Genomic DNA, 21,754 nt, shown 5'->3' with positions numbered 1-21,754 from the left:
GATGCTAACTGGGCAAGTAATGGTAGGTTGATCTCAGCCACAAGCCCACTAATAAAGGCACATTATCTGTTAACTTTTATTAACACCTTTAGAGGATGGATGTATTCACCACCTTTGTTGAAGTAGCAGATATGATGCCTCAAGTACTTCTGAAGAACACATCATCCATCCATTTGGCATGCTACCTCCAGCTCCCAAGCTCCTGGGACATCAGTGCTGGTACCACCTTTCCACATTAGAGCAGACATCTATCGAGCAACTGGGACCTAGTTTTCCAAACATGTCACAATAAAGAGCATATCTACTCTCATGTCTCACTCTTTCAGTCTTTTGTACAACCAGGGTACTTATCTGCTCCATTCTTTCTGCCAGTCTTCTTTCTTCCCATGGCTAGTCCAGTTCATAGGGCTGGTGATAATCTATTGTTTCCTTACCAGCCTTTCTTCTTACCCTCCTTAAGGAACAGATGCCTGAGGTCTCTAGGATGACAATTAGCTGCTTTTCCACGCATACCACCTGATAAGCCTGGGCCCACAGACTCCTATCTACCCCTTCCCCTTGTTGTCCCATGCCTCCAGGAATTAGTCAGACTTGAATGTGTACCCATATATCTAAGAACTCTGGGATGTTTATATGGAAGCCCCACCCAGTCTCATTCCTCCCATTCCAGACCCCACCCCTTCAGAAAGCCTGTCAAGGGTCAATTCCTCCTCTGACAAGCACAGGACTGTGCCTACAATACTTATGATGCAATAACCCACCTGCCTCATGGTTACCCCTCATGGTATTCTACTTCCTCACTGAGGCCACCCAGGAGCTGCTTTGGACATTAACTGTAGACTTTTAATTCAGCTTGATCTGATTTTTTGCATCTACAGAAAGACTTAATATCGGGGTATGGAAACATTTCAAGTATAAATGAGAAATTATTAGATGAAGGTTTTAAAACAATTGGATATTATTTTAAGAAAAATGTATTCTTTAATATGTCTTTTTACTAAAATTGCTAGATAGCTAATTTTCAGTGTGTTTTCACCACAATTTCCAGGTATCTAGTTAAAAATTAGCAGGTTTGGAGGGAGAGAGGTTTAAGCAGTCCCTAGGTGAGCCCTCCTTCCGTCAGGCCCCCGGCTTGGGGTGCCCCCCTTCCCTATGGCTGGACACCTGGCTTCAGACTTCACCTTCTCACCCCCACCTGGTGGGGGTGATAGGTCGGGAGGGCTGGAGCCAGGCTGTTTGGACCCTCAGACTTGGATAAGCTTCCAAGGGCCTCCAGGTGGGCCTGGAATCGGGCCAGAGGTTGGGCCAGGCTAAGAGGTGTTGGGGAATCTCCTCTTGTCCCCCGCCGTATGAATTCTGAGGAGGGATGGCATACTGTGGACCTCAGGTTGGACTGGGCCTAGTGCCCCAAGTTGGCCTGGAGACTTCGCAGCCTGAGGATCAGGCAGGAGCAGGAGTGGAGAGCAAGTAGGAGGGGGCCTCCCCTGAGCCCGGCACTGTCCGCCTCGGTGCTGTGAAATTGGAGAAGGTGGAACCAAGTCACGAGGAGTCCCAGGACATGAAAGATCTGCAGAAGGAGCTAGAGCAGTTTGCCAAGGTGCTGAAGCAGAAGAGGATCACCTTGGGGTACACCCTGGGTATTCTCTTTGGAAAGGTGTTCAGCCAGACCACCATCTGCCGCTTTGAAGAGCTGCAACTCAGCTTCAAGAACATGTGCAAGATGCGCCCCCTGCTGGAGAAGTGGGTAGAGGAAGCCGACAATAACGAGAACCTTCAGGAGATATGCAAAGCGGAGACCCTGGTGCAGGTTTGAAAGAGAAAGCGGAAGAACATTGAGAACCGCGTGAGGAGGAACCTGGAAAGCATGTTTCTGCAGTGCTCGAAGCCCACCTTTCAGGAGATAAGCATTATCGCCAAGTAGCTCTGCCTGGAGAAGGATGTGGTCCAGTGTGGTTTTGTAACCGTCGCCAGAAGGGCGAAGATCAAGCACTGATTATTCCCAAGGAGAAGAGTATGAGGCTGCCGGGTCCCCTTTCCCAGGGGGACCTGTATCTTTTCCTCTACCCCCAGGGCCCCATTTTGGTGCCCCAAGCTATGGGAGCCCCCACTTTACCACACTCTACTCTCCAGTCCCGTTTCCTGAGGGCCAGGCCATTCCTACTGTTCCAGTAGCTGCTCCGGGCTCTCCCATGCATTCAAACTGAAGCGCCAGCCCTGCTTGGGGATGAGGTGAGCTAAGACGAGGGGGAGAGAGGTAGACAGAACCTGGAGCCACCACAGTTTTGGGGTGAAGCTCCTTTACTGAGGAGGGGTCGCAAGCACAAAAAGGGTGGGGAAGATGAAGTTCAGTGATGCTGTTTTGATCGTGAGCCTGTCACTCATTTTGTTCTTAAATAATAAATAAAGCCTGGGACACATTGGATGGCAAAAATAAATAAATAAATAAATAAATAAAATAAAATTAGTAGGTTTGAAAGCTATAGAAGACTGGATTCCTGCTTAACTATGCTTTGGATATAATACCATGTGTTCTTGTTAACACTTAACTTTTTAAAGAAGAAAGAAGCATCAAATTATCACTCCATGGATTTTAAAATATTGTGATCAATCACCAGTAATCTCCTTGACAAAAGGGTCATGCAGTTCATAATACCTTCTGACAAGAACTCCAGAGAGGTTCACTGGCACAACTAAAGAAGCCTATGAGTAGAAGAAAATCAAGTATTACACCCTGATCAGAGCAGCATGACTCCAGAGGGAGAAAATAAACATGATGCATGTGAAACATAGTAAGAAGGGAGGACTGTCTCCCGGATGAGATATGCTTTAATATCCCCAGAAGCCCCTCTGACTAATGTAGTTGCTTGCAGACCTTCACTGCTAAGATACCTGTTTTATGCCTTCCAACCCAGAAACATTTTCTTTTTTTTTAATATTTATTTATTTATTTATTATGCATACAATATTCTGTCCAGACCTCATTACAGATGGTTGTCAGCCACCATGTGGTTGCTAGGAATTGAACTCAGGACCTTTGGAAGAGCAGGCAATGCTCTTAACCGCTGAGCCATCTCTCCAGCCCCCATTTTCTTTTTTTTTTTCTTTCCTGATCTTATCTCAGCACAATGGACCAAACCCTAAGCTGCATGCCCTGAAACCCTAGACATTCTTTCTGAATACATCCCATTTCCCATTAGATTGTTTACAGGATTCTTTTACTAAATCTGAGAGTGTTTTTTATTATAACTTAAAAAGCCTAATTTCCCCTATTTATTCTTTCTACAAGGAGCTGGGGGCTATCTCTAGCTTGTCTACTCTATTCGTTTGTTTTGGGTTTTGTTTCATTTTTCATTTCCATATTTTGATGTGATCTAACTCAAGTATCTGAGTAATGTTTATTTTATCTAAGAAGACCTGAAAAATGAAAACATCTGTTTCCAATGATTTGGGTTTGTAAAACGAATGGAGAGGTTATTTTCTTAAAGTGAGATTCAGAGCTCTGTATTCACACTAATCCTCAGAGAAATTGTTAACAATTCTGTGATCTTGAAATGTATCTTCTGGGTGGCTGGAGAGATGGCTCAGAGGAATAGAGCACTGGCTGCTCTTCCAGAGGTCCTGAGTTCAATTCCCAGCAACCACATGGTGGCTCACAACCATCTGTAATAAGATCTGGTGTCCTCTTCTGTACTGCAGGATACATGAAGGAAGAAACCTATATATACACAATAAATAAAAATCTTATTTTTTTAAAAAAGAAATGTATCTTCTGTAGACCACAGAATAGACTTTAGGTTTTATCACTCAAAACTTCCCTTCCTGATAATATTTAACAACTACTTTCCAAATTCACCATGCAAGCTACAATTTCTCCACATCCCCCATCCAAGGTAGTAAGGCTAATTTAAGGCCATACATTGAAGCAAAAATTCATGATTCAAATTCTCTTGTACCAATAATGTTTCCTCCTTTTTTATTTTTGGTCCTAATATTGTCTTCACTACTCACTCATACATTTGTATTTTTTCTACTCTGGCAACTTTAATGCAAATTTTTTGTCCTAACTCCTTTCTTGTTAGTGAATTCAAGGATGATTCATTTAATATTGCTATAGTCTAAACAGACAGTGTAAATTAGATGTATTATAGTCTCTGGAATGGTTTTGACTAGCTGCAAAGGGGAAATCTCAGGTGATAATGCTACAAATAACATCAATGTTCTGTAACAGTATGTGCTAATGTAGTCCCTCTGGAGGGCAGAAAAATATTTTTTTCAAGAATCCTGTGGGTTGGCTGCTATTAAAAGGTGTTGGGCAGGTGAGACTTATGTAGCTGGTCCTCTAACAGGTGAGAGAGATTACCTCCACATTGTGAGTCCAGACATACATTACTACAGATTTGGTAAATATACATATTTTAATATGTTTCAATACACTGTGTGAAATATATGTTTACTCCACTATGCTTTGGAAAAGAAACATTAACTTTAAAAGGACAGTATACTTTTAAAGGATTATTGTTATGATAAATATGAAGTCCTGTCTTTGGAATGAAGCAAATCTCTAAAGTCAATAAATACCACGTAAGAAATGGATATGTGAAAGTTAATCATTATTGTGTGGGAAGAATAGGATACATCTGATATATTAAAATTTAAGATTGTTTCTTGACCTGCTAAAGTATAGAAACATTCCCAAATGTTTTTCTGTAACATTTCTGTTTAAGATCAGATTGACCAAGAACTATTCATGTACACGAAAAACCCAGAAGATTGTATCTCTAACTAAAATTTGGAGAAAAAGTTTGATATGGAATAATGGACAGCACTTCTGGGAGCAGCAGCTTTGTGATGAGCAAGTACAATACTTGAGCAGAGGACTGTATGTCATTGCATAGTATGAATATTCTTTACATGCTTCTAAGGTGATATTATAATAGATATACACCTGAAATTTACTTTAAGAAGTTGACTAACATCTTAAATTTAGATAAATTTCAGACAAACCAAAATGGTAAGGACACATTTTACATATGCAATTAATAATAATAATAAGTAATAATAGTATAGGTGTAATAATAATAATGTATGGGGTGTTCCTGAAATCTCACTGAGAAACTGCTTTTATATGAATGTCAGGTATCACCTTTTCAATCCTAAATCCTTCACAATGTACCTGCTATCTGTCTAGTAAAACTCAAAAAAACCTTGCATAGTAATTACTGACAATTGAGGGAACTAGATGCAGAAAGTCTACTTTAAATGTATTGAATTTGTGTGTTTCTGTATCTCTGCCCAGGAATTTCCCATTGCTCATTTTTGATGATATAGCATGAATCATGGGATTAAGTAACATAGCTTGAGAGGTTTGAGAAGGGTTTATTATGTAACTCTTTAATTTAAGCTCTAAAATGCTAAAGAAATTATGACAGCTAGTTAATATTCTCAGACTGTGCTAACTGATGAATAGAAGTATATTTAGGAGTGAGAGTCTCTGAAAGACACAAAGACAGTGCCACTGAATTCAGGACAGGTGATAAGATAGCATCCTGGAAAAGCAGATTCTTCCCAGTACAGTCTCTTCAAAGCAGTGTAGATCCATGGAAGGGGCCAACAGACACTAATTTCCATCTTTCTGTATTTGCTGCCTTTTGTGGTTTGCTGTTATTTCAGATCTTATCCATCACATCCAATACCTACATAACCTGAGTTTACTATATTTTAACCAGTGTAGCCATTCTAAAGTTATTTGATCTTATTTGAAAAGTTTAGGTTAAGTACAGTTGTTTCCAGAAATTACGCTGTATTCTCCTGCTGTTTGTATTGAGGACATTGAGGTACATTTTAATGACTAATAACCTGAAAAATTGAATTTTTTGCTACTTTTGGGGAGAAATGGAGACAGATATTATTTATAGGTATAAAAACCAAAATATAAATAACAATAATAAATAAAACTCCAAACTAAAACAAAACACCCACAAATCCAAAGATTAAACAAATAAATATGCAAACAAACAATAAACTCATAGTATAGTCAAAGGTGAATATTGTTTTTAACATTATCCTTGCATGCTTCAAAGGTCAAGTACTGATGTCTCAGTTTGTTATGTTAAAACAGCCATTCTTCCGGAAGACAGCATCTCATACTATTCTAAGACGTACAGCACATGGGCCCTTCCATTCCAAGTCATTTAGGAAACTCATTAAGATATTTTTATAAATCTCAGTTTTGTTGGTTCTGTTTGAGTTTTTGTCTTGAATGAATTTGTTATCTTCTGTACATGATTGATAAAATCATCAATACATTAGTTATGTGAATGTCTTCATAATGTGAATGACATTAACGATATTAGATAATTATCACTGCATTCAAATTTTAATAGAGACTATTTCACTTGAAACACCACGAACCTTCTACATTGCAAAAGACACTGAATTTATCTCTGAGAGTATTGCTGAAGATACGTAGATTTCCACAAAAGAAGCTATGTGAAAGGTATGCATAATTATATTTTTCCAATAATGCATAATTTTATGAAAAAGTAAAAAATAAATTCTAAAGAAGTAACTTTATAAACAAACTACAAGTAGAATGTGGATATGAGAAATATATTTTTCTTAAAATACTTCCTCATACCACATAGAAAATTAATTTCTTTATTGACTAGAAATGAATTATATTACATTTACTTTCTTATTCGAAAAATCTTGGAGTTCTTCTATTTAGAGAGATGCAAAACAATTTTTACCCGTCAAATGTAATCATACTTGTCTTTATACATGTTTCTTGTTTGAAGCTTTAAATCTATCACGGATGGAAAAATGATTAAGCAAGACTGAACTTTGTATAAATTAGTCATTAAATGCTTGATGAAGACTCACAATTATATTTATGTTATTCAAATATGAATCTATAATTTTTAGTTTATTTTTAAATATTTACCTGAATGCATAAAGAAACTAACTTCATTATAGAAGTTGACAATATATAGATTGATGATAAACAGACCAAAAGCTATATAGTCAATGAAACTGTAAATCATTAGTATTTATAGGAGTGAGTTTTTCTTCATAATTTGGTCTTGAAAGACCACCTTATATCCTCAGGTTTATTTTTCATTTTATAGAAAAATTTTAAGTAGGAAGGTGAAGGCGTAAGTCACAAACAATGCCACACCAATTCGGGGTTATGATTATTAGGGTGGTATTTATTTAAAGGGGAAAAAACTTACAGATCACTGTCCCAGGCAACAGCCCTCTACACAACCAGGAAAGGAGTCTAGTTCGCAGGCGGAGCAGGAAGTGAAGAGAGAGGAGAGGGAAGTGGCCGCTTTTTTAAAGGGAGAGAAACCACGCCCCAATGGGCTGGTACCTCAGCGGTGATAGGCTGGAGGAATGGGAGGATCTCCCGCAACACCTCCCCCTTTGTTTAAATAAGAGAGTTCTAAACCTACTATGAAATTATATACAATAAGTACAAATATCCTATTCTAACTAGCTTAGGTCTTGTATAATAAATAACTTGGCCAAGTCATGAGAGAAAGTAACTACATTTATATAGTCTTCAACCCCATTAAAGATCTGAGAAGGGAAATAATGTTACCTGGGTAATTAGGAAGTTCAGTAAAACAACTTCCAAAACATGCAACAAATCACAGAGACAACTGGCTACCTGGGCAATCACCCAAAATCACGTTAGCAGCGTTGAAGCAACCAACTTTGGCTAAGGCCTAACATAACTGACATACCATTTTCAAAGGCAAGCAACTTTTCAAAACTATCTTACCCTGTCTTGGCAGGATATGACAGCCCTGTTTTATCCATTGATGCACGCTCTGTATCTTTGTCAATTGTTGAGGTATGGGCATTTCTTTGCCCCAAGGCCAGTTCTGCCAAAAAGAAGGCTCCAGGTGGAGTGTCTTTGGTGCTCAACATTCTCTCGGGAATAGAGTGGTGTTGCCAGGAGCAATTGTGTCTCACTACCACAAAACTCTGAGTTAGATTAAAGGCCATTTTCTACAGCTCTTTGAAGAAGTTGAAGATTATCTATCTATACTGAGTATAATCTCTATATATCTAAAGAACCTGATTAGTCTATTATAAATGACAAACTTAGATGACTATTAGTCTATATAATTCTCAATATCTATCTAACTTAAAGACTAAGACAATAAACGACTGTGAAACAAATGAGGACAATGACCTCCAAATATAAACAATGTACAAATATACATTGCAGTAGGTAAATATATATCAATACACAATCATTATATAAGTATCTTAATCAGAGGTAGAAATGTACACTGCAATATGGTAAATATATACAACATATATATATATATCAATACAATATATGTCAATACATAAAAAATGTTTTAAACAGAGGTAGAAACATGCATGCGTACAATAGTCAATATAATTTAACTTTGTATCAATATACAAGAATCTATACCAATGTATTTGTCTAAAAACAGTAACTCACAATTACAAATCTATTATCCCATCATCCCTCTTTTTTGTTTCTTCAAAATGATCCCTGAGCGTATAAAATTCCTCCCCCAACCCTCAATCGTACACTAATTATAATCAACCCCTAAATGATGTCCCTAAACCCAAGGGCAAACTTTACTGGGAGAGGGGACGTCGTCCTCTAGAATTACTTCCAGCTGTCATGGGGGCAATGTTCTTTCTGGGGGATCCTGTGAAAGTAAAATGATGGTTAAATTTCAAGATCAATGTCTTTTAAAATTGCCAATAGTCTCTGAGTATTTTGTGCAGGTCTGGCCAAAATGTTGTATAAGATGTGCACCATTTCAGCTAACCAAGTTGGAACTGTCTTGTGCAGCTGGTACCAAAAGCAGGTCTTGTAGTAGCGCTATCAGTATCATGACGTCATATCAACCAGGTGGAGTTGTTGTTATGGGGCCCCATCTTCTTCCTGGAAACTTCAAATGTCACTTCAGGAAAAACTCATTGTTCATTATGAAAAACTTAAACATTAATCATATAGACATATATAGACATATATATATTCAATGAAAGACATGATAGATATATTCAATGAAAAGTATGATAGATATGAAGAAAAGCAAAGATGTTTTCTAAACTCATATTTCTTTCTGTCCCATATCATGGCTCTTGACATGAGACAGAAACTCCAGAAACTCTGGGTTTTTCTCTTACTAACAGGCTTGGAATTGGAGAGGGACTGAGCCAGAGTCCAACTTCAAAACCAGCTTTATAAATTTAGAAATATGGTTTAATATTACTTACACAACCCATTCAGTTGTCTTAATATTTCCTATTGGGCAGGTATTTTTCCATCTGTCAGTATCCAAACATCCAGGGTCCCTTGAATTTCTCGAAGATGAGTGTTTTCCTGTGGAGATAAGAACAGAACCCTGCCCCCATTCTATATGTTTTTCTTACCACCTGTATGAATATCATCGTTGTGGATGAGTTGTCATTTCTCCTTTCCAAGAGGTTTCTCCTCTTCAAATCAAAACCTTATTAATTTTGATGGTATCCACAATTTTTCTTCTCCTGTGGAAACAAGAGCAAAACCCCTTCCCCAACGTAGCACATCTCCTGGCTTCCACTGAGAGGTCAGCACATCTTTGAAATAAATCGGTTGATTTAGTTCAGCAGACTTTTCCATTATCCAATGTCTTTCTGCTGCTGTCGTTCCTTTCTCATTAGCGTTAAGAAAATTCAAGGTTAATAAAGCATTATGTAATCTATTTCTGGGGGTATTTTCAGTCCCTTTCTGTTTGTTCAGCATATCCTTTATAGTACGATTTGATCTTTCTATAACTGCCTGACCTGTAGGATTATTTGGTATACCTGTAATGTGTTTTATATTATAATAATCAAAAAAGCGTTTAATTTTCTTAGATACATATGCTGGACCATTATCTGTCTTTATTTGTGCAGGTGGCCATAACTTCCAATAAATGTGTGATTACTGAATCAGCCTTTTCTGAGCTCAGGGCAGTAGCCCATTGAAAACCTGAATACGTGTCTATGGTATGGTGTACATATTTTAATTTACCAAATTCCATAAAGTGGAACACATCCATCTGCCAGATTTCATTTCTCTTAGTACCCTTTGGGTTACTCCCTGCAGGCAACGGTGTTTGATTATAGAAAGAACAAGTAGGACATCTCTTTATAATGTCCTTAGCTTGTTGCCAAGTAATGGAAAATTCTTTCTTTAGGCCTTTACTATTGACATGATGCTTCTTATGAAATTCCGAGGCCTGCAACACACTTCCAATCAATAATTGATCAATCTCAGCATTGCCTTGGGCTAGAGGACCAGGCAGACCTGTATGGGACCGGATGTGTGTTATGTACATCGGACAAAGCCTGTTCCTGATTATGTCTTGTACCTGGATAAACAATGAAGTCAACTCTGTGCCATCTGGTATAAATTCAGCGGTTTCAATATGCAAGATAACTCTTTCTGCATATTGTGAATCTGTAACTATATTAAGAGGTTCTTTAAAATCCCTTAGCACCATAAGAATGGCATATAATTCTGCCTTCTGGACAGAATTATAAGGGCTTTGTTCCACCTTACTCAATTCATCTGACTTGTAACCTGCTTTCCCTGATTTATTTGCATCAGTATAGAACGTACGGGCTCCAGTTATTGGAGCATCACGTACAATTCTAGGAAGAATCCAAGAAGTTCTTTTTATGAGATTAAGTCCATCACTTTTGGGATAGTTGCTATTAATTTCTCCCAAAAAGTTAGCACAAGCTCTTTGCCACGGTTCATTGTCTTCCCATAACTTTTTTATTTCTTCAGTAGTAAAAGGCACTATAATTTCTGCTGGGTCTATACCTGCTAGTTGACAAAGTCTCAGCTTACCTTTTATAATTAATTCAGAGACTTTTTCCACATAAGTTTTTAATTTTTTACTTGGTTTATTAGGTATAAATATCCACTCTAAAATAATATCTTCCCTCTGCATTAGAATCCCTGTAGGAGAAATTCTGGAAGGCAATATGACTAGGATGCAGCTAAGATTTGGGTTCACCCTATCCACATGTGCCTCCTGTAATTTTTCCTCAATCATTGTCAGTTCCTTTTCTGCTTCAGCTGTCAGTTTTCTTGGACTATTCAAATCTTTATCACCATCTAAGGTTTTGTTTAAATGAACTATTAGATCAGGTGTTATCCCAACAGCTGGTCGTAGACTGGAAATGTCTCCTAACAATCTTTGGAAGTCATTAAGAGTCTTTAACCGGTCTCTCCTAATTTGTGCCTTTTGCGTTTTAATTTTCTCTAACCCTATTCTGTAACCTAGGTAATTAATAGAATTTCCTCTTTGAATCTTTTCAGGGGCAATTTGTAATCCCCATCTAGGCAAGACTTTCTTTACTTCTTCAAACATCCTTTCTAAAGTATCTTTATTTGAATCAGATAACAAGATGTCATCCATGTAATGATAAATGATGGACTTGGGGAATTGTTTACGAATTATTTCCAATGGCTTACTTACAAAATATTGGCACAGTGTAGGACTATTGAGCATACCCTGTCCATTGATATCTCCTATTAGGCTGAGAATTATTATAAGTAGGCACTGTGAAGGCAAATTTTTCTCTATCCTTTTCTTGTAACTGTATAGTGAAAAAACAATCTTTCAAATCAATAACTATAAGAGGCCATCCTTTTGGTAACAGAGAAGGCAAAGGAATTCCAGATTGTAGTGGGCCCATAGGTTGAATTACTTTGTTGACAGCTCTTAGATCTGTCACCATTCTCCATTTACCAGATTTCTTTTTTACAACAAACACAGGAGAATTCCAAGGGCTGGTTGATTCTTCAATATGGTGAGCATCTAGTTGCTCTTGCACCAGCTGTTCCAATGCCTGTAGTTTATCTTCAGCTAGAGGCCATTGTTTGGTCCATATTGGCTTCTCAGTTAGCCATTTTAAAGGTAGGGCTGTTGGTACCTCTAAAGGTTTGGTATTTGCTGTATGTTCTTGTACAGCCTGAATGGCTGGTGACCTTTTTCCATAATACCTCATCATATCCTTCCCAGAATTATGAGTTCCTGGAAATACAGGAATGTTAATCTGGGTATTCCATTGCTGTAGCAGGTCACGGCCCCATAAATTTATGGCAATATTGGCTATATATGGCCTTTGTCTTCCTATTTGCCCTTCGGGCCCTATGCATTCAACCCATCTTGTGCTTTGTTTTACACGAGATAGGGTTCCAATTCCCAGGAACTGAACATCTACCTCTTGAAGAGGCCAATTCGGATGCCAAGATTCTGGGGTAATGATACTTACATCCGCACCTGTGTCTAATAAGCCTTCAATAAAAGTGCCATTTATACAGACTCTTAGCTTTGGTCTTTGATCATTAATAGAAGTCTGCCAAAATATATGTTTACTCTGTCCTATTGGGTTTTTTGACTCATCCTCCACACATAATTCTTCATTTAGACCAGTATTACTTTTTACAGCAGAAATTGGAGCTTTTAATTTTCTTGGTGAGGCACGTTCTCCACTGTGACTGGGAATGACTGGGCCACTTTTGGCTTGGGGGCCTGCGAGAGGCCCCCCAAGGAGTTTCCCGATGATATCGGATTGCCCCGTCTGTCTGTTGTTGACTTACATTCGTTGGACCAATGCCTGCCTTTACCGCATCTCCTACATATACCTGAAGGCTGAGGTCTCCTATTTTTGTCATTCCCAGAAGAGATATTATTCCTAGAAATTCTTTGCCTGCAATCCCTTTGCAAATGTCCTAATTTACCACAATTAAAACACCTGGCAGTTTGACGTCTCCTCATTGCTTTGGAAATCGCTTCTCCTACCCAAGATTCATCATTATAGCTAAATGTCTCAACATTCATCGTATGCTGAATCCATTCATCCATAGGTGCTGATCTAGACTTTAAAGGTCCAATTATCTTTTTGCATTCTATGTTTGCATTCTCAAAAGCTAGAGATTCAAGAAGTATTCGTCTAGCTTCTGGGTCTGTTACCCCTATGTCCAGAGCCTTAATTAATCTTTGCAAAAAGTCAATAAAGGGTTCTCTCTGTCCCTGCCTAATTCTGGTATATGATTCAACCCTTTTTGCTGGATCTTGTATCCTATTCCAAGCATTTAAAGCTGCTTGGTGACATAGACACAGTACTTCATCGTCATAAAGAGCTTGGACCTGTGGATCAGCATATTCTCCTGCACCAAGAATTTGATCTTGGGAAACCTCAATACCTTTTGCTCTTCCTTGCTGTTCCATATGTTTGGATTCTTCTCTGAAATAAATTCCAAACATCAAGGAAGGTCCATTATCTAAAACTGCAGACACTAACTGATGGAAATCATGGGGAGTAGCTCTAGCATTAGAAGCCCAAGTCCTTATCATTTCCTTTACATATGCATTGTGCAAGCCAAAATTAACAACAGCTTGCTTAATTTCTTTCAGATCACTCATTGCTATTGGCATCCATCTAGCTTCTCTGACTCCCTTTGAACCTTTAGAAGTTGATGCTTTTTCAGAATTAAGTATAGGGTATGTCGCTAGAACCCTGGGTAAGCCAGTTCTAATAGCTGGTGGAGGCATTGTATCCTGTCCTTGTGCCTCCTTACTCTGTTCACCAGCTACAATAATTTCCCCAATCTTTTCAAATATTTTTATCATTGTCTCTCTTAAATCCTGAATCTCCTGACCTGTATATATTTCCAGTGATTTCACTGAGGTATCAATTTTTTGGTCCCCATTCTGCACCTGTGATTCCAAAGCTTTAATTTTTTCCTTCAAAGATAACATGTCCTCCTTAAACTTTTCTTGTATATCATGTAGATTCCCATCTTGGAGGTACATTCTGTCTGTTACCTTATCAAAACTTTGTGATAAAGTCTGAAGGTCAAATTCAACAGCCTGAACCCTTTCAGGTAACTTTCTAATACCCTTGGATATGGAATCAATTTTGTCTGTCATAGTATCCACTTGTTCAGATAACCTCTGATTTTCAATAATTTTAATCCTGTCAATTAGTTGTTCATTATTAGTTCGTAAAGATTCTATCATTCTTAGGAGTGCCATATTCTTCTGTTCATTATTAGTTTGTAAAGATTCTATCGTTTTTAGGAGTGCCATATTCTTCTGTTCATTATTAGTTTGTAAAGATTCAATCGTTCTTAGGAGTGCCATATTCTTCTGTTCATTATTAGTACGTAAAGATTCAATCGTTCTTAGGAGTGCCATATTCTTCCTTAATGATAGAATATGGAAAAGAAAACTGAGGCCTAGTAACAAGCAAATTAAGGTATCCCCATAATCATATAAACCTTGTATGATGTAATTCATTGTATTAGTAAATATAAGTTTACTAATCCATTGTATTAGTGAAAACAAAGCAGTAAAATTTGCGTTAGAAACGAAAACTGCCATATTACCTATTATCCAGCAGGTGGCGCTGTTGCAGAGTCGTGGTGAAAACATGGTCCTGTTTCAGTGCCTTAGTAGATGTTAAAAACTGGAAAATGCAAGTTTCTCAACAAAGTAAATGTAATTAAATCAATTCCTGAGACGGAACCAGAAACCCAGAATCCAGAGGTAGAGAAGAGCAATCTGGAAGCCGCTTATGCCTCCACGTGACAGAGTCACCCTGAGGGGTTGCAGCTTTCAGCAACCGCGTGCTCTGGTTCGTGCCACTTAAGAGCTGTGCTTGCAAGGGAGATTTAAAAATGACTCAGAAAAGAGCAAACCACGCGGGTAGAGACTATGCGGGCCTGTGGAGTTTAAATCCACGTGGGGAGTCCAAGGCCGCCGCTTCAAGGCACAGGCGGCGGCTGAGGAAGGGAGGGCTCCCGCCTAGCCAAACTCGCGGCTGCCAAGCCAGACTCGCAGCTGTGAGCGGGGAAAGGAGAGGTTCTGAAACCAAACGTTGGGTGCCAAAATGAAGGCGTAAGTCACAAACAATGCCACACCAATTCGGGGTTATGATTATTAGGGTGGTATTTATTTAAAGGGGAAAAAACTTACAGATCACTGTCCCAGGCAACAGCCCTCTACGCAACCAGGAAAGGAGTCTAGTCGCCGGCGGAGCAGGAAGTGAAGAGAGAGAGAAGAGGGAAGTGGCCGTTTTTTTAAAGGGAGAGAAACCACGCCCCAATGGGCTGGTACCTCAGCGGTGATAGGCTGGAGGAATGGGAGGACCTCCCGCAACAGGAAGGCTTTAGTCATGATTTTGAAATTCAGATATCAACATTTGCTTCCCTGTGGTTTGAGTTCTTGTCAGAGATCAACCATAAATTTTGTTATGCTTTTATCATTAACACCCAAAAGTGAGTAGCTTGATTAGACATTTTTATATTTTTTTAAATATTGGACTAGAACTTTATTCAAAATAAGAAAAATAGATTATAAAAATCATACCCCATCAGAAGTTTTGCCCATGAACAATTAGTTAAATAAAAAAGGAAAGGATATACTACTTCATGTTATATTAATTGAAGTGTAAATTTAATAAGAACCATGCTAAAGTCAGTGAGTTTATATATGGATAGTATTGTGGAAAAAGTGTTAATTTCATGAGCTTCTGTGATATTAATACAGATCATGAAAAGCAATTTAATAATCAAGAAGTAAAATATATAAGTATAGGAAAAAATACGTTTATTTTAACTATGTCATACTACTTGTTAAAATTAGTTTATCTTTTGTAGATGACACATTTTATACACTTTCCTTCTCATTCATGAGCCATGCAGCTAAGTATCAATGTGACTAATTTTCTTCTCCTTGGCTTAATATAGGACCCCAGGAGGAAGAACATAGTGTTTGCCATTTTCCTCTTTTTTTTTTTTTTTCGAGACAGGGTTTCTCTGGTTTTGGAGCCTGTTCTGGAACTAGCTCTTGTAGACCAGGCTGGTCTCGAACTCACAGAGATCCGCCTGCCTCTGCCTCCCAAGTGCTGGGACTAAAGGCGTGCACCACCACCGCCCGGCCTTTCCTCTTCTTTTATATGGGGACATTAGTGGGTAACTTGCTGATCATTGCCACCATCAAGACAAGTCAGGAACTTGGGAGTCCCATGTACTACTTTCTGTTCTACTTATCCTTGTCTAATACCTGCTTCTCTACAACTATAGCCCCTAGAACCATTGTGGATTCACTCACAAAGGAGGCCTGTATCTCTTTCAGTGAGTGCTTAATCCAAGTCTTTGTATTACATTTATTTGGCACCCAGGAGGTCTTCATTCTCATCTGCATGGCTGTTGACCGCTATGTAGCCATCTGTAAGCCTCTGCACTATATGAACATCATGCGCCGCCAGGTCTGTGGGATGCTGGATGGGATCCTGTGTGCATTCTTTAGTGCAGATATTTCTGGCTTTGAGTTTACCCTTCTGTGGTCCCAACGAGACTGACCACTATTTCTGTGACTTACAACCACTGTTGAAACTTGCCTGTTCAGACACCTATGTGATCAACCTTCTCTTTGTGGCCAATAGTGGGATCCTTTGTACTGTGAGTTTTCTCATGCTCATGGTCTCATATGCAATCCTTTATTCCTTGAGAAACCACAGTGCTGGAGGGAGGAAAAAGGCCCTCTTTACTTGTATCTCCCACATCATTGTAGTCATCTTGTTTTTTGTGCCTTGCATATTTATATACACACGTCCTGCATCCACCTTTTCTATAGACAAGATGATATCAGTGTTTTATACAATTTGTACACCCTTTCTCCACCCTCTGATTTAAACACTGAGGAATGCAGAAGTGAAAAATGCCATGAGGAAGCTCTGGAGCAGAAAAGTCTCAGGTGATATATAAGGAATCAATTGTATTTATCTTAATAAAAAATCTTATCTTTCATTTATATGATTAGAATAGAAATATCTTAGCAGTGGTGATTTGGTTCCTTCTAGAGAATGGGATAATGGATAAATCCTGAAGTGAATTCCAAGACAATGTTTTGTAAAAGAAGACATAGGAAGAGGAAGTGAATATTTATCTCATTCATGTTTTAATAAATGTTCATCGCTAGTAGGCCCATGTTTATGGAAAACAACTTAGATTCAGAGCCTGTAATGTTTATCCTCTTTCAAATGACTTCCTTTATTATAGATGATGTGTTTTCTCATGACTTTTCCATTAACATAACCTTCATTCAAAGGAATGTATTATGTTCATAAATTTGTAGATGTTTTCTTTTCTTTTTTCTTTCTTTTTTCTTTTTTTTGGTTTTTTGAGACAGGTTTCTCTGTAGCTTTGGAGCCTGTCCTGGAACTAACTCTTGTAGACCAGGCTGGCCTCGAACTCACAGGGATCCGCCTGCCTCTGCCTCCCGAGTGCTGGGATTAAAGGCATGCGCCACAACCGCCCAGCCTTGTAGATGTTTTCTTATAAGGTGCAGTCATTGTGTGTTATTTTTGAGTGTGTGTGTATGTGTGTTGGCATGAGTGAGCATGTTCTTCCTTTTCACATACTCCTTATTATTTTTCTGAAACTTTGTTTTGGTTCTTGGTGAATTTCACATCATTCATCTCATTCTCTCATTCCCTTCCTTGCTACTACCCTCTGCCTTTTCAACCTTCCCCCAAAAGCAAAATATAAAATGTCAAGAAATTATCCCTCCCCCAAAATACAATATATATGCTTGGTATGAAATGGAAGCTATGGTGTTGTTGCCCCCTGAGTCACACAGTATACCCTTTGGTTAATACAACTTTACTTTTAAGTATTCATTGCACTGAGTCATTGATCTGGATCAAAGCTATGCTGTTGAGAGTCGGCTCTCACTGGGCCTCTTCTTGGATATCCTGTTGTTGCCTTGTGTCATAGTGAGCATGTAGCTTTGGATTTGCAGATCTGCCCCCATGTTCTAGAAATTCCTAGTTGAGATAGTTGTTGGGGTAGGTTACCTATTAGTCCTTGTTCTAGGCCTGCATAGTAGCTGGGTTGGTCATCTTGCCAGCTTCCCTTCATTGTCAGCATCCAGTTGAGCTCTCCAGCACCACCCTGCCTAGCTCACACAATGAAGCAAAGAGCAAGGAGCAGTACCATTTCTCCTGCTCTCACAGCTTGAGTACGGCTAACCTGTACTCACATCACCAGAGCCAGCTCTACTGTTTTGCCCAGATGAAGTACAGGGCATACTCTCTGATTACTGTACTTCCTGAGGAACAGACACAGCTCTTCTGTTCTCATGCCTCTGAGAGGTTAACTCTCCTGCCTGTCATAGGTGCCAAGTGATGAGGGGTGTTGTGGAATTTTCCTTTATACTGTGTAAAGATGTGTCACTGATTGCTTTAATAAAGACCTGTATGGTCAATAGATAGGCAGAAAGAGGTTAGGCATGACTTCTTGGGACAGAAAGGTCTTGAGGAAGAATAGTGAAGAGACTAGCCAGATCCAGAGAAAACAGGATATGGAGGACGAGATAGGTAAAAACTATGAGCTTTGTGACTGGATACAGATTAATAGAAATGGGTTAACTTAAGTCCTAAGAACTGGTTAGAAACAAGCTGAAGCTACAGTCAAGGTTCAATTATAAGTCTCTGTGCCATGATTTGGGGGCTGGTGGTACAATAAAGCCTGCAGCAGAGGGAGGAGCCTATTCCTATTCCCCTCATCACCCTGTGGCATACCAGGGAGGGTGGGGGCAGCTCTACTCCATTCATACCTATATGCACAGCTCACCTGGGCCCTTGACAGCAGGATCATTTCTAGTATTCTGCTCTTGCATGTGTTCCAGTTGGTGAGGTGCAGGGCAAGGTTTCCTATTCCTGTAGCCCTGGGTCCAGCTATCTCATCTGCCACAGGAGTCGTGGAATGAGGGGAGGAAGGGCATTTTTTCTTCACTCAGGCTACTACATGCAGGATGACAGGGGAAGGGATTGTTTCAGTTCTCCCTCTTTTATAATCCCAGGATGCTCACCTGTGCACCACCAACAAGGACAGCTCTATCTTGCCTAGCCCATAAAAATACCTGGCCCTTTTACAATAAAGAGCTTGTGCTTTGGAATCTCTGAGTCTGTATCATTGCCTCCCTGTCTTCTAACTCCCTGCTCCTGGCCCCCTGCCCCACCTCCTGGAAACAGGAATTGCACAACAGGCAGAACCAACAAGCTTTCAAAAACTACAAGGGAGTGAGATCATCCCTCCATTGCTCCCTCCACCACATAACAGACAAAAGATGAGGTCAGATCTCCCAAGTGTATTTGTGTTGCTGGATTACCTGTGCCTTTGTCAATGGGGTCAGCTCTACTATGCTGCCCAGACTAGGTGCAAGGGTGCACTATTCTGAGTGCTACAGCCAGTGAGGGGTAGGATCAACTCTCCCACTTTCAAGGTCCTGGGACCAGCTATTCTACCCTGCTGTAGGTGTTAAGGGATGAAGTGCAAGGAACAAGGAGTGTATCTCTTCTTCCCACACACCACAGCATGACAGACCAAGGGGCTAGCTAGCTCCTCCACTCTTGCATATTCAGGGACAGATTATGCGGATTCCCACCTGCAGGAACAGTTTTACTGTGATGCCTGGGGGAGGTGCAGGGTTCTGTTCTCCAAAGTGTTGTAGTTAGCGGTAGGGCCAATTCTACACAGCCCTATTCTCACTGCATTCAATGGTTTCAGGAGCCATGAACATCAGTGTAGGTCCAGGCAGAGCCAAGGAACAAGACATAGCCCCAATGGCAGCACAGGATTGTATGAGGCGCTGGCCCTGGGTGACAGCGTATGTTACTCAGGTTGGGATGGGTGCAACAGCAGCATAGCCCTCAGGCTTCAAGAAAACCACAGGTGGAGGCCGAAATCCTGGGAAACAGTGTGGTCCTTTGTGGCAACATGGGTCACAAATAACAACAATGACTCAGACTGTTGTAGAACCACGAACACAGATATGGTCCTTGGCAACAGCCCAAACTGGATATCATCATGGTCTTACTTGGCCTTGCCGGATTGCTCAGATCAGCATGATCAAAGAAACAGCATCATCCCCAAACACCAGTATGTCCCCAGGTCCACTCAATCTTAGATGGTAATAGGAGCCATAGACATCAGCACAGACCCTTGCTGTGGTAGGGCCACAGATACATATACGGGCTACTTCTACAGTTTGGGACTGGATGACGCCATGACCCTGCGTTACATTATAGTTCTATATGGCTCTGTATGGCATCTAGACCCGTTAAGATCGGCATGGTCTCAGGATTCAGCCTGGACTGCAGTCCTCAGTATGAAGCTTAGTGGCAACAGACCCCCACATCTGCATTAGGGTCACGAACCAAGTAATGACCTTTGGAAAAAGCCCAAATCAAGACATCTGACCCAGAGTCGCAAGTTGGTCATGTATCTCAGTTCATTCTTCTCTGTACCTCAGTTCATTCTTCTCTTCCCTCCGCCTCTTCAGATCTGTCTCTCTCCTCAGCACGTGCAGTATTCTGCACCCCCCCACTCCCATTTTGCCACTCTGAACTTACCATAAAGGTGCCCAGACTGCCTGGTGTGATAGGTGATGGGCAGGCTCCTGGGTGGAATTCTTTCTGTCCCAAGTCTAGAGACCGGGGGCAGAGCTGTGCTTATCCTCCAGAGTCTGCCAGGTGGCTCTAAGGTGAAATTCTGTCTGCCCTGAGTCTTATTCTTTTTTTTTTAAAGATTTATTTATTTATTAAGTATACAGTGGTCTGCCTGCATATGTCCCTGTAGGCCAGAAGAGGGCAGTATATTTCCTTACAGATGGTTGTGAGCCACCATGTGGTTCCTGGGAATTCAACTCAGGACCTTTGGAAGTGCAGCCAGTGCTCTTAACCTCTAGGCCATCTCTCCAGCCCCATGACTCTCATTCTTATAATTAAACCAGGATACGTCTTTAATCTTAATTGATATTGTGATTGTTACTATGATTAGATTATATGCATTAATATATACAGCTGTCTCTCTCTCTCTCTATATATATGTATTTAGAGATGTATATATACATATACATTCACACATACATATGTGCAGCTTAGAGTTCATACTCCCAGTGTCACACATCACCGTGGCAGAGGCTCTACAGAATGTATCCTAATGTAGTTGTAAGTTTTCTCTGTCTTGCTTGATTCTGCCAGACAGGTTTCTTTTCTGCCCATCAGTCCCGCAACTGCTTATTAATAATCCCTGAGAGGTAAATATTAAATATAATGGTTTGGCCAATGGCAGGCATTATTGATTAGTTCTCATGCTCTGGCATCTTTTTCCTTTGGCAGCTACATGGTATTTCTCTTATTGGGCATCTGACTCACATTCCTCTTGACACTGTCCTAGTTTGTCTGTTTATCTGTTTGGATTTCCTGCCTAGCTATACTCTGTTTTGCCATAGGCCAAAGAGCTTTAGTTATTAACCAATGGGAACAACATATATTCACAACATACAGAAGAACATCCCACCCTTTTCTTCCCATTTTCTGTCAAATTAAAAAGGAAGGTGAAAATTCAAGCTCATGTTCCAGACACCAAAGATAGAGTTGCTTTTACTGCTATGCCTTCCCTGCCATGTTGAACTGAAGGGTCTCTGAAACCATGAGCAAAAATTACCTTTTGCTTCTTAAAGATTCTTCTGTCAATATCCTGTCACATTAACAACAAAAATTACTAATACAATCTGTACATGTTCCTAATCCAGATATAAATTTTTATGTAAAGGATAATTTAATTGTATAAGAAATTGTGGTAGGATACTGAAATAAAAACAGATCAATCTAATCACATTGTTTACTATTTTTTATCCTCAAC

The 21,754-nt window shown here is 39.7% G+C and overlaps 2 pseudogenes; both read left to right on the top strand.

Annotated features, from left to right (window-relative positions):
- The first annotated feature begins 1,152 nt into the window (after nt 1–1,152).
- On the top strand, nt 1,153–2,204 carry LOC121439245 (annotated as a pseudogene).
- Nucleotides 2,205–15,739: 13,535 nt separating this feature from the next.
- On the top strand, nt 15,740–16,810 carry LOC121439349 (annotated as a pseudogene).
- Nucleotides 16,811–21,754: the final 4,944 nt, after the last annotated feature.

The sequence above is a fragment of the Microtus oregoni genome, unplaced genomic scaffold (assembly GCF_018167655.1).
Source record: "Microtus oregoni isolate MIOR12 unplaced genomic scaffold, Mior012 000060F_ref0000265, whole genome shotgun sequence".
Classification (NCBI taxonomy): Eukaryota; Metazoa; Chordata; class Mammalia; order Rodentia; family Cricetidae; genus Microtus; species Microtus oregoni.
Note: the sequence above shows the minus strand (reverse complement) of the source record. Positions and strands in the feature narration are given on the sequence as shown.